At 34.4% G+C, this 14011-nt stretch overlaps 1 long non-coding RNA gene across 3 annotated transcripts; it reads right to left on the reverse strand.

Annotated features, from left to right (window-relative positions):
- Positions 1-1859: 1859 nt before the first annotated feature.
- LOC138404288 (uncharacterized) lies at positions 1860-14002 on the reverse strand. Of its 3 annotated transcripts, none has more exons than XR_011238293.1 (3): positions 12201-13984; positions 11693-11878; positions 1860-1999 (listed from the first exon to the last, which is right to left on the reverse strand). It is a non-coding gene; the product is annotated as an uncharacterized lncRNA (long non-coding RNA). The 3 variants fall into 3 exon arrangements; XR_011238295.1 differs by having other exon boundaries at positions 12337-13967; XR_011238291.1 differs by having other exon boundaries at positions 11693-14002.
- Between the last annotated feature and the right edge of the window lie 9 nt (positions 14003-14011).

Here is a 14011-nt window from a genome sequence, read left to right on the forward strand (position 1 = left end):
ATTTAGTTTTAAATAATAAATTACGGGTTTTGTTTTATTACCTCAACTTTTAGTACTGAAAGTACTTCTTTCAATGTATAAAATAATAAATAATGCGGCCGAACTAAGAATAAGACTGAATTTCTGCCATATTGCGACGTGTACCTAAGCGGGATTATAATTTTTGATTCGTATTTTCTTTGAAGTCACTACCTACCTATAAAAATAATATATGAATCAAACCTGCACACGTGTTATACCTGTTATACATATAGCTATATAGTTGACCTTAAAAAACTAGTATCCAAGGCCGGAAAAAATTAAAAATAAATTACATACAATAGTTACTGCAATTAGAAACAGATGGCGCCACTACGAAAGATTAGCTGACGTCTCTATACCAGTATATATAATGTACTCTGTGGTACCATATATGTTATTGGTCTGTGGGTGGTACCTACAAAAGCTTGCCTGGGACTTGCGTTTTTGGCGGGAAACGCGAAGCGCGCTTTTTAATTGAAAATTGTTAAAAATATAGTTTTTGAGTGTAAATAGTACATTATTTTGTAAATAGTTTTCGTTAAACTGTGGTACAATGCCGTCAGATAGTGACGGCGGTGATTTGGAACCAGCAGCGGGCAAAAAGAGGAAGAAAATGCAAAAGGAGAAACCCTCTGAAAGTGATGGTGCAAAATACAAACCATTTATAAAACCAGGGTATCGCCGGGCGTACGGCGATACTAGTACCAATTCAGAATTCCCTGTATACGTAGAAAGCACAGAAGATATCAAACTAGGAAACAAAAATCCCCTAGTGGTATCCAAATATTTTAAACAAGTAAAAGGTGTAAGTGAAAGTAGGCGCATAAACGCTACTAAAATTATGCTTGTCTTCAAACAAGCGACAGCGGCTAATGACTTTTTGAAGCACGAGTGCCTTTCAGTTTATAAACTTCGAGCGTTCATCCCGGCGTCCTCTGTGGAAAGGGTAGGGGTGGTTAGGTTCATTCCAAAAGAATCTAGCAATCAGGAACTATTCAATAAACTCTCCTCGGAAAGTGAAGTAATAGGTGTAAAGAGATTTTTGAAAAAAGTGGGAGAGGAGCTAATTCCTCTGTCCACTATCAGTGTAATTTTCAGCGGTACTAGTCTACCGCAGTACATTTATTTGGACAACTGGAGATACAAAGTTTTCACTTATGTTCCTCCTTTAATGCAATGTTTTAAATGTATGAAATTTAACCATTATGGGAAAATTTGTAAAAATCAGCAAATATGCTCACGGTGCGCTGGTGAGCACCATTACAAGGACTGCACGACGGATACACTGAAGTGCAGCAATTGTGGGGGTGCGCATCTTGCAATATCAAAAACGTGTCCTGTAAAGGCAGCGAGAATGGAGAGGAACAAAAAAGAAACCTACTCAAAAGTAGTTCAAATAAGTAGTGCGAGTTTCCCTCCACTCCCAAAGCCTCAGAGCCCTCAGACATATCAAAAAAGCCAAACTACATACTCACAGCCTAAGCAAACTACACAGACAAAGACAGAAATTTCACACAATGATATTGTAAATAACTCTAAGCTTTTAGGAGCCATAGTAAACACTTTGGTTACAATAGGGAACTCTAATAATATTAAGACTACTAATCAAATCAAAGAAACATTTTTAGAACATTTAAATAAAATATAATGGATTCTCACCTAACTATTGTGCAGCATAATATCCAAAGTATTAACAATAAGAAACCCTTGGTTAAAACATTTTTGGAACAACATAATATTGATATTTTGCTATTAAATGAGACCTGGCAAAAAAATACAAGTAATCCTATTAGATTTTCAGGATATAATTTTGTAGGAAAAAATGCAAATAATGAACATGGTGGAGTAGGCATTTTATTAAAAAATACATTAAAATATAAAATATTGCCAACACAATTTTATCAAGATGTCCAGTCCATAGCAATTTCTCTAGAAACTAATATTGGTTCCGTGTCGATTCTATGTGTTTATTGTCCACCTAAAAATAACAATTATTGTAGAATTAATAAACTTAAAAATATTATTGCTAGCTTACCAAAACCTTGTATAGTCTCAGGAGATTTTAACGCGCATCATATTGCTTTTGGGTGCAGTTGTACAAATTCAAGAGGCAAAACATTGTTTGAAATTTTTGATGAACATGACCTATGCCTGTTAAACACAGGTGTATCTACTACAGTACAAAGACCTAATGCAAATAGCTCTGCTATTGATGTGACAGGGGTGAGTCCCGTACTAGCACCTCTATGTGAATGGTCAGTGGGTGACGATCCTTTGGGTAGTTACCACTATCCAACATTTACAAAATTAAGCCTAGTTCCATCTAAATATTCTGTCAATGACAAAGTAGAGAAATTTCTATTTCATAAAGCAGATTGGACCAAATATTATGCAAAATCAGAGGAATACTTTAAAGGTATAACTTTTGATGAAAAAGATCCTTCACAGTCTTATGATAAGTTCTGTGAAGTTTTAAATACTCTTAGAAAAGAATTCGTTCCTTATGTAAAAATTGAAGGTCCTAGACTTTTTAAAACTCCTGCTCCTTGGTGGGATGAAAACTGTGAAGTTGCTGTTAAAAATTCGAGAGAAGCTTTACAGTTATATAAAAGAAACTAGTATTTTGCTCGCTGCTCGAGCTGCTAAAGCAGCTCTCGAGGTCTATAATGGCCATTTTGAACAATTTAAAAAAAGTCATACAAAAATAAATTCCGCCATTTTGAATTTTTTTTCAAGTCATCAAATAGACCTTTAGATCCTGATCATCTTTTGCCAAGAAACCACTCTTCCATCTGTCATACCCTCCGAGATGGACGCCGATGAAATTTGTATGGCAGCCATCTTTTTTTCGGAATTTTAAATTTTTTTTCAAATTTTTGGCAATTGGACGAGGTTTCGAATGACATTTGGTCGAGCACCTCCCACCTATCTTCAATACCTTGAGCGTGCCCTTCACTCGTCTCCGAAATCCTCAATCATCAGCTCCCTCCATATGTTGCCCTAAAGGAATCTTTGTCTTCTGTATGAAACTATTAGTGAAGCAAAAAAGTTTCATACAAAATTTTACAGTAGGAAATTTTTTGAAAATCTCGGCCGCCATCTTGTTTTTCCAATTTTTTTCACTTTTTCTAAAAATCGTTTGCTAATATCTGCAAGAGCTGCAAGTTTAAACAAAATCGGTTGGAAAACAAAAAAGTTACAAAAGTCAGGTCGGCCGCCATCTTGTTTTTCTGAAATGTCATAATTTTTCCCTAGTCGAATCCCACTTCTGAACATATCTCCCATACATTATTATATCATTTTCTGTCTCTTTCTAGGAGAACAATTATGTCAATGAGTCAGTCAGTGAGTGAGTGAGTGAGTGGTAATTGAGCTATATATAGTATAACTAGTATTTTGCTCGCTGCTCGAGCTGCTAAAGCAGCTCTCGAGGTCTATAATGGCCATTTTGAACAATTTTAAAAAAGTCATACATTTTGTATTAAAAAAAAAATTCCGCCATTTTGAATTTTTTTTCAAGTCATCAAATAGACCTTTGGGTCCTGATCATCTCTTGCTAAGAAACCACTCTTCCATCTTTCATACCCTCCGAGATGGACGCCGACGAAATTTGTATGGCGGCCATCTTTTTTTCGGAATTTTGATTTTTTTTTTAAATTTTTGCCAATTGGATGAGGTTTCGAATGACATTTGGTCAAGCACCTCCCACCTATCTTCAATACCTTGAGCGTGCCCTTCACCCGTCTCCGAAATCCTCAATCATCAGCTCCCTCCATATGTTGCCCAAAAGAAATCTTTGTCTGCTATATGAATCCATAAGTGAAAAAAAAAAGTTTCATACAAAATTTTACAGGACGAAATTTTTTGAATATCTCGGCCGCCATCTTGTTTTTCCAATTTTTTTCACTTTTTCTAAAAACCGTTTGCTAACATCTAAAATAACTGCAAGTTTAAACAAAATCGGTTGGAAAACAAAAAAGTTACAAAAGTCAGGTCGGCCGCCATCTTGTTTTTCTGAAATGTCATAATTTTTCCCTACTCGAATCCCACTCCTGAACATATCTCCCATACATTATTATATCATTATCTGTCTCTTTCTAGGAGAACAATTATGTCAATGAGTCAGTCAGTGAGTCAGTGAGTGGTAATTGAGCTATATATAGTATAACTAGTATTTTGCTCGCTGCTCGAGCTGCTAAAGCAGCTCTCGAGGTCTATAATCGCCATTTTGAATAATAAAAAATTTTGTATGAAAAAAAAAAATCCGCCATTTTGAATTTTTTTTCAATCCATCGAGTAGACCTTCGGATCCTGATCATCTCTTGCCAAGAAACCACTCTTCCATCTTTCATACCCTCCGAGATGGACGCGGATGAAATTTGTATGGCGGCCATCTTTTTTTCGGAATTTTAAATTTTTTTTTCCAATTTTTGGCAATTGGATGAGGTTTCGAATGACATTTGGTCGAGCACCTCCCACCTATCTTCGATACCTCAAGCGTGCCCTTCACCCGTCTCCGAAATCCTCAATCATCAGCTCCCTCCATATGTTGCCCTAAAGGAATCTTTGTCTTCTATATGAAACCACAAGTGAAAAAAAAAAAGTTTCATACAAAATTTTACAGGAGGAAATTTTTTGAAAATCTCGGCCGCCATCTTGTTTTTTCAATTTTTTACACTTTTTCTAAAAATCGTTTGCTAATATCTAAAACAACTGCAAGTTTGAACAAAATCGGTTGGAAAACAAAAAAGTTACAAAAGTCAGGTCGGCCGCCATCTTGTTTTTCTGAAATGTCATAATTTTTCCCTAGTCGAATCCCACTTCTGAACATATCTCCCATACATTATTATATCATTTTCTATCTCTTTCTAGGAGAACAATTATGTCAATCAGTGAGTGAGTGGTAATTGAGCTATATATAGTATAACTAGTATTTTGCTCGCTGCTCGAGCTGCTAAAGCAGCTCTCGAGGTCTATAATCGCCATTTTGAAAAATTTTAAAAAAGTCATAAATTTTGTATGAAAAAAAAAATTCCGCCATTTTGAATTTTTTTTCAATCCATCGAGTAAACCTTCGGATCCTGATCATCTCTTGCCAAGAAACCACTCTTCCATCTTTCATACCCTCCGAGATTGACGCGGATGAAATTTGTATGGCGGCCATCTTTTTTTCGGAATTTTGAATTTTTTTCCAAATTTTTGGCAATTGGATGAGGTTTCGAATGACATTTGGTCGAGCACCTCCCACCTATCTTCGATACCTCAAGCGTGCCCTTCACCCGTCTCCGAAATCCTCAATCATCAGCTCCCTCCATATGTTGCCCTAAAGGAATCTTTGTCTTCTATATGAAACCACAAGTGAAAAAAAAAAGTTTCATACAAAATTTTACAGGAGGGAATTTTTTGAAAATCTCGGCCGCCATCTTGTTTTTCAAATTTTTTTCACTTTTTCTAAAAACCGTTTACTAATATCTTCAATTGTTGCAAGTTGTAACAAAATCGGTTGGAAAACAAAAAAGTTACAAAAGTCAGGTCGGCCGCCATCTTGTTTTTCTGAAATGTCATAATTTTTCCCTAGTCGAATCCCACTTCTGAACATATCTCCCATACATTATTATATCATTTTCTATCTCTTTCTAGGAGAACAATTATGTCAATCAGTGAGTGAGTGGTAATTGAGCTATATATAGTATAACTAGTATTTTGCTCGCTGCTCGAGCTGCTAAAGCAGCTCTCGAGGTCTATAATCGCCATTTTGAACAATTTTAAAAAAAGTCATACAAAAATAAATTCCGCCATTTTGAATTTTTTTTCAAGTCATCGAATAGACCTTTGAATCCTGATCATCTTTTGCCAAGAAACCACTCTTCCATCTTTCGTACCCTCCGAGATGGACGCCGATGAAATTTGTATGGCGGCCATCTTTTTTTCGGAATTTTAAATTTTTTTTCAAATTTTTGGCAATTGGATGAGGTTTCGAATGACATTTGGTCGAGCACCTCCCACCTATCTTCAATACCTTGAGCGTGCCCTTCACCCGTCTCCGAAATCCTCAATCATCAGCTCCCTCCATATGTTGCCCTAAAGGAATCTTTGTCTTCTATATGAAACCGTGATTGAAAAAAAAAAGTTTCATACAAAATTTTACAGGAGGAAATTTTTTGAAAATCTCGGCCGCCATCTTGTTTTTCCAATTTTTTACACTTTTTCTAAAACATGTTTACTAATATCTTCAATAGTTGCAAGTTGTAACAAAATCGGTTGGAAAACAAAAAAGTTACAAAAGTCAGGTCGGCCGCCATCTTGTTTTTCTGAAATGTCATAATTTTTCCCTACTCGAATCCCACTTCTGAACATATCTCCCATACATTATTATATCATTTTCTATCTCTTTCTAGGAGAACAATTATGTCAATGAGTCAGTGAGTGAGTGAGTGAGTGGTAATTGAGCTATATATAGTATAACTAGTATTTTGCTCGCTGCTCGAGCTGCTAAAGCAGCTCTCGAGGTCTATATTCGCCATTTTGAATAATAAAAATTTTTGTATGAAAAAATAAATTCCGCCATTTTGAATTTTTTTTCAAATCATCGAATAGACCTTTGGATCCTGATCATCTTTTGCCAAGAAACCACTCTTCCATCTGTCATACCCTCCGAGATGGACGCCGATGAAATTTGTATGGCGGCCATCTTTTTTTTGGAATTTTGAATTTTTTTTCAAATTTTTGGCAATTGGATCGGGTTTCGAATGACATTTGGTCGAGCACCTCCCACCTATCTTCAATACCCTAAGCGTGCCCTTCACCCGTCTCCGAAATCCTCAATCATCAGCTCCCTCCATATGTTGCCCTAAAGGAATCATTGTCTTCTATATGAAACCATAAGTGAAAAAAAAAAGTTTCATACAAAATTTTACAGGAGGAAATTTTTTGAAAATCTCGGCCGCCATCTTGTTTTTCCAATTTTTTTTACTTTTTCTAAAAATCGTTTACTAATATCTTCAATTGTTGCAAGTTTAAACGAAATCGGTTGGAAAACAAAAAAGTTACAAAAGTCAGGTCGGCCGCCATCTTGTTTTTCTGAAATGTCATAATTTTTCCCTACTCGAATCCCACTTCTGAACATATCTCCCATACATTATTATATCATTTTCTATCTCTTTCTAGGAGAACAATTATGTCAATCAGTGAGTGAGTGGTAATTGAGCTATATATAGTATAACTAGTATTTTGCTCGCTGCTCGAGCTGCTAAAGCAGCTCTCGAGGTCTATAATCGTCATTTTGAATAATAAAAAATTTTGTATGAAAAAAAAAATTCCGCCATTTTGAATTTTTTTTCAATCCATCGAGTAGACCTTCGGATCCTGATCATCTCTTGCCAAGAAACCACTCTTCCATCTTTCATACCCTCCGAGATGGACGCGGATGAAATTTGTATGGCGGCCATCTTTTTTTCGGAATTTTAAAAAAAATTTCAAATTTTTGGCAATTGGATGAGGTTTCGAATGACATTTGCTCGAGCACCTCCCACCTATCTTCAATACCCTAAGCGTGCCCTTCACCCGTCTCCGAAATCCTCAATCATCAGCTCCCTCCATATGTTGCCCTAAAGGAATCTTTGTCTTCTATATGAAACCGTGATTGAAAAAAAAAAGTTTCATACAAAATTTTACAGGAGGGAATTTTTTGAAAATCTCGGCCGCCATCTTGTTTTTCAAATTTTTTTCACTTTTTCTAAAAACCGTTTACTAATATCTTCAATTGTTGCAAGTTGTAACAAAATCGGTTGGAAAACAAAAAAGTTACAAAAGTCAGGTCGGCCGCCATCTTGTTTTTCTGAAATGTCATAATTTTTCCCTAGTCGAATCCCACTTCTGAACATATCTCCCATACATTATTATATCATTTTCTATCTCTTTCTAGGAGAACAATTATGTCAATCAGTGAGTGAGTGGTAATTGAGCTATATATAGTATAACTAGTATTTTGCTCGCTGCTCGAGCTGCTAAAGCAGCTCTCGAGGTCTATAATCGCCATTTTGAATAAATAAAAAAAGTTTTAAATTTTGTATGAAAAAATAAATTCCGCCATTTTGAATTTTTTTTCAAGTCATCGAGTAGACCTTCGGATCCTGATCATCTCTTGCCAAGAAACCACTCTTCCATCTGTCATACCCTCCGAGATGGACGCGGATGAAATTTGTATGGCGGCCATCTTTTTTTCGGAATTTTAAAAAAAAATTCAATTTTTTGGCAATTGGACGAGGTTTCGAATGACATTTGGTCGAGCACCTCCCACCTATCTTCAATACCTCGAGCGTGCCCTTCACCCGTCTCCGAAATCCTCAATCATCAGCTCCCTCCATATGTTGCCCTAAAGGAATCTTTGTCTTCTATATGAAACCACAAGTGAAAAAAAAAAGTTTCATACAAAATTTTACAGGAGGAAATTTTTTGAAAATCTCGGCCGCCATCTTGTTTTTCCAATTTTTTTCACTTTTTCTAAAAATCGTTTGCTAATATCTTCAATTGTTGCAAGTTGTAACAAAATCGGTTGGAAAACAAAAAAGTTACAAAAGTCAGGTCGGCCGCCATCTTGTTTTTCTGAAATGTCATAATTTTTCCCTAGTCGAATCCCACTTCTGAACATATCTCCCATACATTATTATATCATTTTCTATCTCTTTCTAGGAGAACAATTATGTCAATCAGTGAGTGAGTGGTAATTGAGCTATATATAGTATAACTAGTATTTTGCTCGCTGCTCGAGCTGCTAAAGCAGCTCTCGAGGTCTATAATGGCCATTTTGAATAATAAAATTTTTTGTATGAAAAAAAAAATTCCGCCATTTTGAATTTTTTTTCCATCCATCGAGTAGATCTTCGGATCCTGATCATCTCTTGCCAAAAAACCACTCTTCCATCTGTCATACCCTTCGAGATGGACGCCGATGAAATTTGTATGGCGGCCATCTTTTTTTCAGAATTTAGAATTTTTTTTCAAATTTTTGGTAATTGGACGAGGTTTCGAATGACATTTGGTCGAGCACCTCCCACCTATCTTCAATACCTTGAGCGTGCCCTTCACCCGTCTCCGAAATCCTCAATCATCAGCTCCCTCCATATGTTGCCCTAAAGGAATCTTTGTCTTGTATATGAAACCTTAAGTGAAAAAAAAAAGTTTCATACAAAATTTTACAGGAGGAAATTTTTTGAATATCTCGGCCGCCATCTTGTTTTTCCAATTTTTTTTACATTTCCTAAAAATCGTTTACTAATATCTTCAATTGTTGCAAGTTGTAACGAAATCGGTTGGAAAACAAAAAAGTTACAAAAGTCAAGTCGGCCGCCATCTTGTTTTTCTGAAATGTCATAATTTTTCCCTACTCGAATCCCACTTCTGAACATATCTCCCATACATTATTATATCATTTTCTGTCTCTTTCTAGGAGAACAATTATGTCAATCAGTGAGTGAGTGGTAATTGAGCTATATATAGTATAATAACTAGTATTTTGCTCGCTGCTCGAGCTGCTAAAGCAGCTCTCGAGGTCTATAATGGCCATTTTGAACAATTTAAATAAAAGTCATACAAAAATAAATTCCGCCATTTTGAATTTTTTTTCCACCCATCGAGTAGACCTTCGGATCTTGATCATCTCTTGCCAAGAAACCACTCTTCCATCTTTCATACCCTCCGAGATGGACGCGGATGAAATTTGTATGGCGGCCATCTTTTTTTCGGAATTTTAAATTTTTTTTCAAATTTTTGGCAATTGGATGAGGTTTCGAATGACATTTGGTCGAGCACCTCCCACCTATCTTCAATACCTCGAGCGTGCCCTTCACCCGTCTCCGAAATCCTCAATCATCAGCTCCCTCCATATGTTGCCCTAAAGGAATCTTTGTCTTCTATATGAAACCATAAGTGAAAAAAAAAAGTTTCATACAAAACTTTACAGGAGGAAATTTTTTGAAAATCTCGGCCGCCATCTTGTTTTTCCAATTTTTTACACTTTTTCTAAAAATCGTTTGCTAACATCTAAAATAACTGCAAGTTTAAACAAAATCGGTTGGAAAACAAAAAAGTTACAAAAGTCAGGTCGGCCGCCATCTTGTTTTTCTGAAATGTCATAATTTTTCCCTACTCGAATCCCACTTCTGAACATATCTCCCATACATTATTATATCATTTTCTGTCTCTTTCTAGGAGAACAATTATGTCAATGAGTGAGTCAGTGAGTGAGTGGTAATTGAGCTATATATAGTATAACTAGTATTTTGCTCGCTGCTCGAGCTGCTAAAGCAGCTCTCGAGGTCTATAATGGCCATTTTGAATAATAAAATTTTTTGTATGAAAAAAAAAATTCCGCCATTTTGAATTTTTTTTCCATCCATCGAGTAGATCTTCGGATCCTGATCATCTCTTGCCAAAAAACCACTCTTCCATCTGTCATACCCTTCGAGATGGACGCCGATGAAATTTGTATGGCGGCCATCTTTTTTTCGGAATTTAGAATTTTTTTTCAAATTTTTGGTAATTGGACGAGGTTTCGAATGACATTTGGTCGAGCACCTCCCACCTATCTTCAATACCTTGAGCGTGCCCTTCACCCGTCTCCGAAATCCTCAATCATCAGCTCCCTCCATATGTTGCCCTAAAGGAATCTTTGTCTTGTATATGAAACCTTAAGTGAAAAAAAAAAGTTTCATACAAAATTTTACAGGAGGAAATTTTTTGAATATCTCGGCCGCCATCTTGTTTTTCCAATTTTTTTTACATTTCCTAAAAATCGTTTACTAATATCTTCAATTGTTGCAAGTTGTAACGAAATCGGTTGGAAAACAAAAAAGTTACAAAAGTCAAGTCGGCCGCCATCTTGTTTTTCTGAAATGTCATAATTTTTCCCTACTCGAATCCCACTTCTGAACATATCTCCCATACATTATTATATCATTTTCTGTCTCTTTCTAGGAGAACAATTATGTCAATCAGTGAGTGAGTGGTAATTGAGCTATATATAGTATAATAAAATATAATGGGTTGATGGAAAATTACATTAATTATAAACAATTGGATGCACAAAAAAAATTAATAATTAAGGATGCTAAGAAAAATAGTTGGTACAAGTTATGTTCAACATTCAATAGATATACTCCTATTACTCGAGTATGGAATTATATGAAAATGTTTAAACGTATTAAAAACCCACCACAGCATAAAAATGATGTATGGATTCCCGATTTTATTTCAAAATTTAAACATGATAACAATAACACAACGTTAAATACCTCTGTTTTCGAATTTAATAATGATTCTGACAAGCATATGTTACTTTTAAAGCCTTTCACTTTTGCAGAATTTAATATAGCACTTAAATCAAGAAAAAACTCTACACCCGGCTTAGATAACATTCCATATATAATGATTAAAAAATTGCATAAATTAGGTCAATTAGCTTTACTTGATATATGTAATAGGCTATGGGATAATCAATGTGTTCCAGAGAGTTGGAAGATCCAATGTATAGTACCGATTTTAAAACCTGATAAATCTTCATCTGATTGTAATTCATACAGACCAATATCACTAACATCATGCATAGGAAAATTATTTGAACAAATGCTAAAACTGAGATTAGATTATTTTACAGAAAAAAATAAATTATTACCAACATTCCAATACGGTTTCCGAAAAGGAAGAAGTGCTAATGAGAGTTTGACATCATTTGTATCGGATTTAAGAAGCTGTAAGTTATCAAAAGATGCTGCAGTATGTGTATTTTTGGATATAGAAGGTGCTTATGATAATGTTGATTTAAACCAGATTATTACTTCTCTTCATGAAATTGGCATTCCTGGAAAAATGTTAAAATGGCTATCAAATTTTTTAAATAACAGAAAGTTTTATGTTAAGTATAATAATATACTTCATGGACCTAACTCAACAAGTAAAGGCCTTATGCAAGGTGCATCATTATCTCCAATTTTATACAATTTATATACCTCTCAAATTGAGAAATATGTAACAACAAAGGATGTTAAAATTTTACAATTTGCAGATGACTTGTTATTATATAGTGTAAATAAAAATGTAGAAATAGCTGTAAATAATGTTAATTCAGCATTGACTCAGGTGCAAAATTATTACCAAAACACTTTAAAATTAAGTATTAATACCTCTAAAAGTTCATGCATGGTATTTGGTGGACCAGTAGATGTAAACATTAAATATAATAACTTAGATGTTCCAATTGTAAGAAATAAGAAGTTCTTAGGAGTAATTTTTGATACAAAACTAAAATTCGATGCTCACATTAACTACATTTGTAAAAATGCATTAAAAAGCATTAATCTTATTAGATGTTTAGCTGGTACATTTTGGGGTTCAGATCCCAAAGTTCTGACTTTGTTGTACAATAGTATGGTTAGAAGTCATTTTGATTATAGCTGTCTTGCGTATATGCAAACTAATCCATCGTTGTTGAAAAAATTGGATGTCATTCAAAATATAGGTTTGAGAATAATAAGTGGAGCAATGCGGTCTACACCTATTAATTCAATGGAAGTAGAAACATGTATCCCTCCTTTGCCGGTGAGACGTGTTTATTTGGCTGAAAAGTTTTGTTTGAAGCAACTATTCGCTAACTCCAACTTGGTAAACAAATTATTACTTCCACAGGATTTATTAAAAGTTACTGAAGCATCAATTGAAACTCTACAACCTACAGCGGAAGCACTTCTTTCCGGTAAAGGACCTACTATGTCAATGATTATGACTTATATGCATAGTATTGCTAGTAAGATAAATGTGAATGACGTTTGGCCTATGTATGATTGCCACTATGATGTAATAAACCTCGGAAATAGAATACACATCACTGATATTAAATCCAATTTAGACTTCCTATTGTTCATTGAAGAAAATTGTAAAAATCATTATAGGATATATTCGGATGGTTCTAAAAATGAGAACTTTGTAAGTTCTGCTTTCTATGATTCACAGTTAAAAAAATGTAGATCATATAAATTAAACTCTGACTGCAGTGTGTTTACTGCTGAATGCGTTGCCCTGTTCAAGGCATTGGAATATATCAAAGAAGAATTAATGTTTAAAATTAATAACTATGTTTTAATAACAGACTCGAAAAGTGTTCTTTTAGCTATAAATAATTTTAATTTTAGTAATTATAAATTAGTTTATATTATTTTCCAAATTAAAAATGTACTACTTAATTTAAAACAAAGGGGAATTAATATAGAATTTGTTTGGGTACCCTCCCACAGAGGCATAACAGGAAATGAAGTGGTTGATTCTGCTACAAGAAGAAGTAATTTTTATGAAGATTGTTCAAGTAGCATCAAAGTGCCATTTACGGATTTATGCAATACAATTAAAATAAGACAAAAGAAATTGTGGAGTGAAGTGTGGGATGTGACTAATAAAAATAAAGGAAAATGGTATGCGGAAATTCAAAAGGAAATACCAATACAACCATGGTATTTCAAAACAAAGTGTGAATCTAGAAAATTTACATCATTAATGAATAGACTGAGATTTGGTCACTGTCTGGTGCCAACACACCTGAATAAAATAAAAATACTAAACAGTAAAAAATGCAACTATTGTGATTATGAGGAGGCTGATGTTAATCATATGATACTCAAATGTCCAGCTTTTGGCATACAAAGACTTATATTAGCCAGTGATCTAAACACTATAAATATGGAACAAAAACAAAAAATTGATTTTCCCCGCCATGTAAAGGACTTGTTGTGTAAAACGTCATATTTTAAGTCTATTTTTAATTATATAAGTAATACTATAAATAAAGTGTAAAAACGTTAGACTAATTAGTTATAAGCAATTTTGTATTTTTAGAATAATATTTAGTTATAAGCAATTTTGTATTTTTAGAATTTGTAAATTTTTGAAAGGCCTTAAAGGACTGTTATCCAGGGCCGTAAAATAAATTAAAAAAAAAAAAAAA

The sequence above is a fragment of the Maniola hyperantus genome, chromosome 2, assembly GCF_902806685.2.
Source record: "Maniola hyperantus chromosome 2, iAphHyp1.2, whole genome shotgun sequence".
Lineage (NCBI taxonomy): Eukaryota > Metazoa > Arthropoda > Insecta > Lepidoptera > Nymphalidae > Maniola > Maniola hyperantus.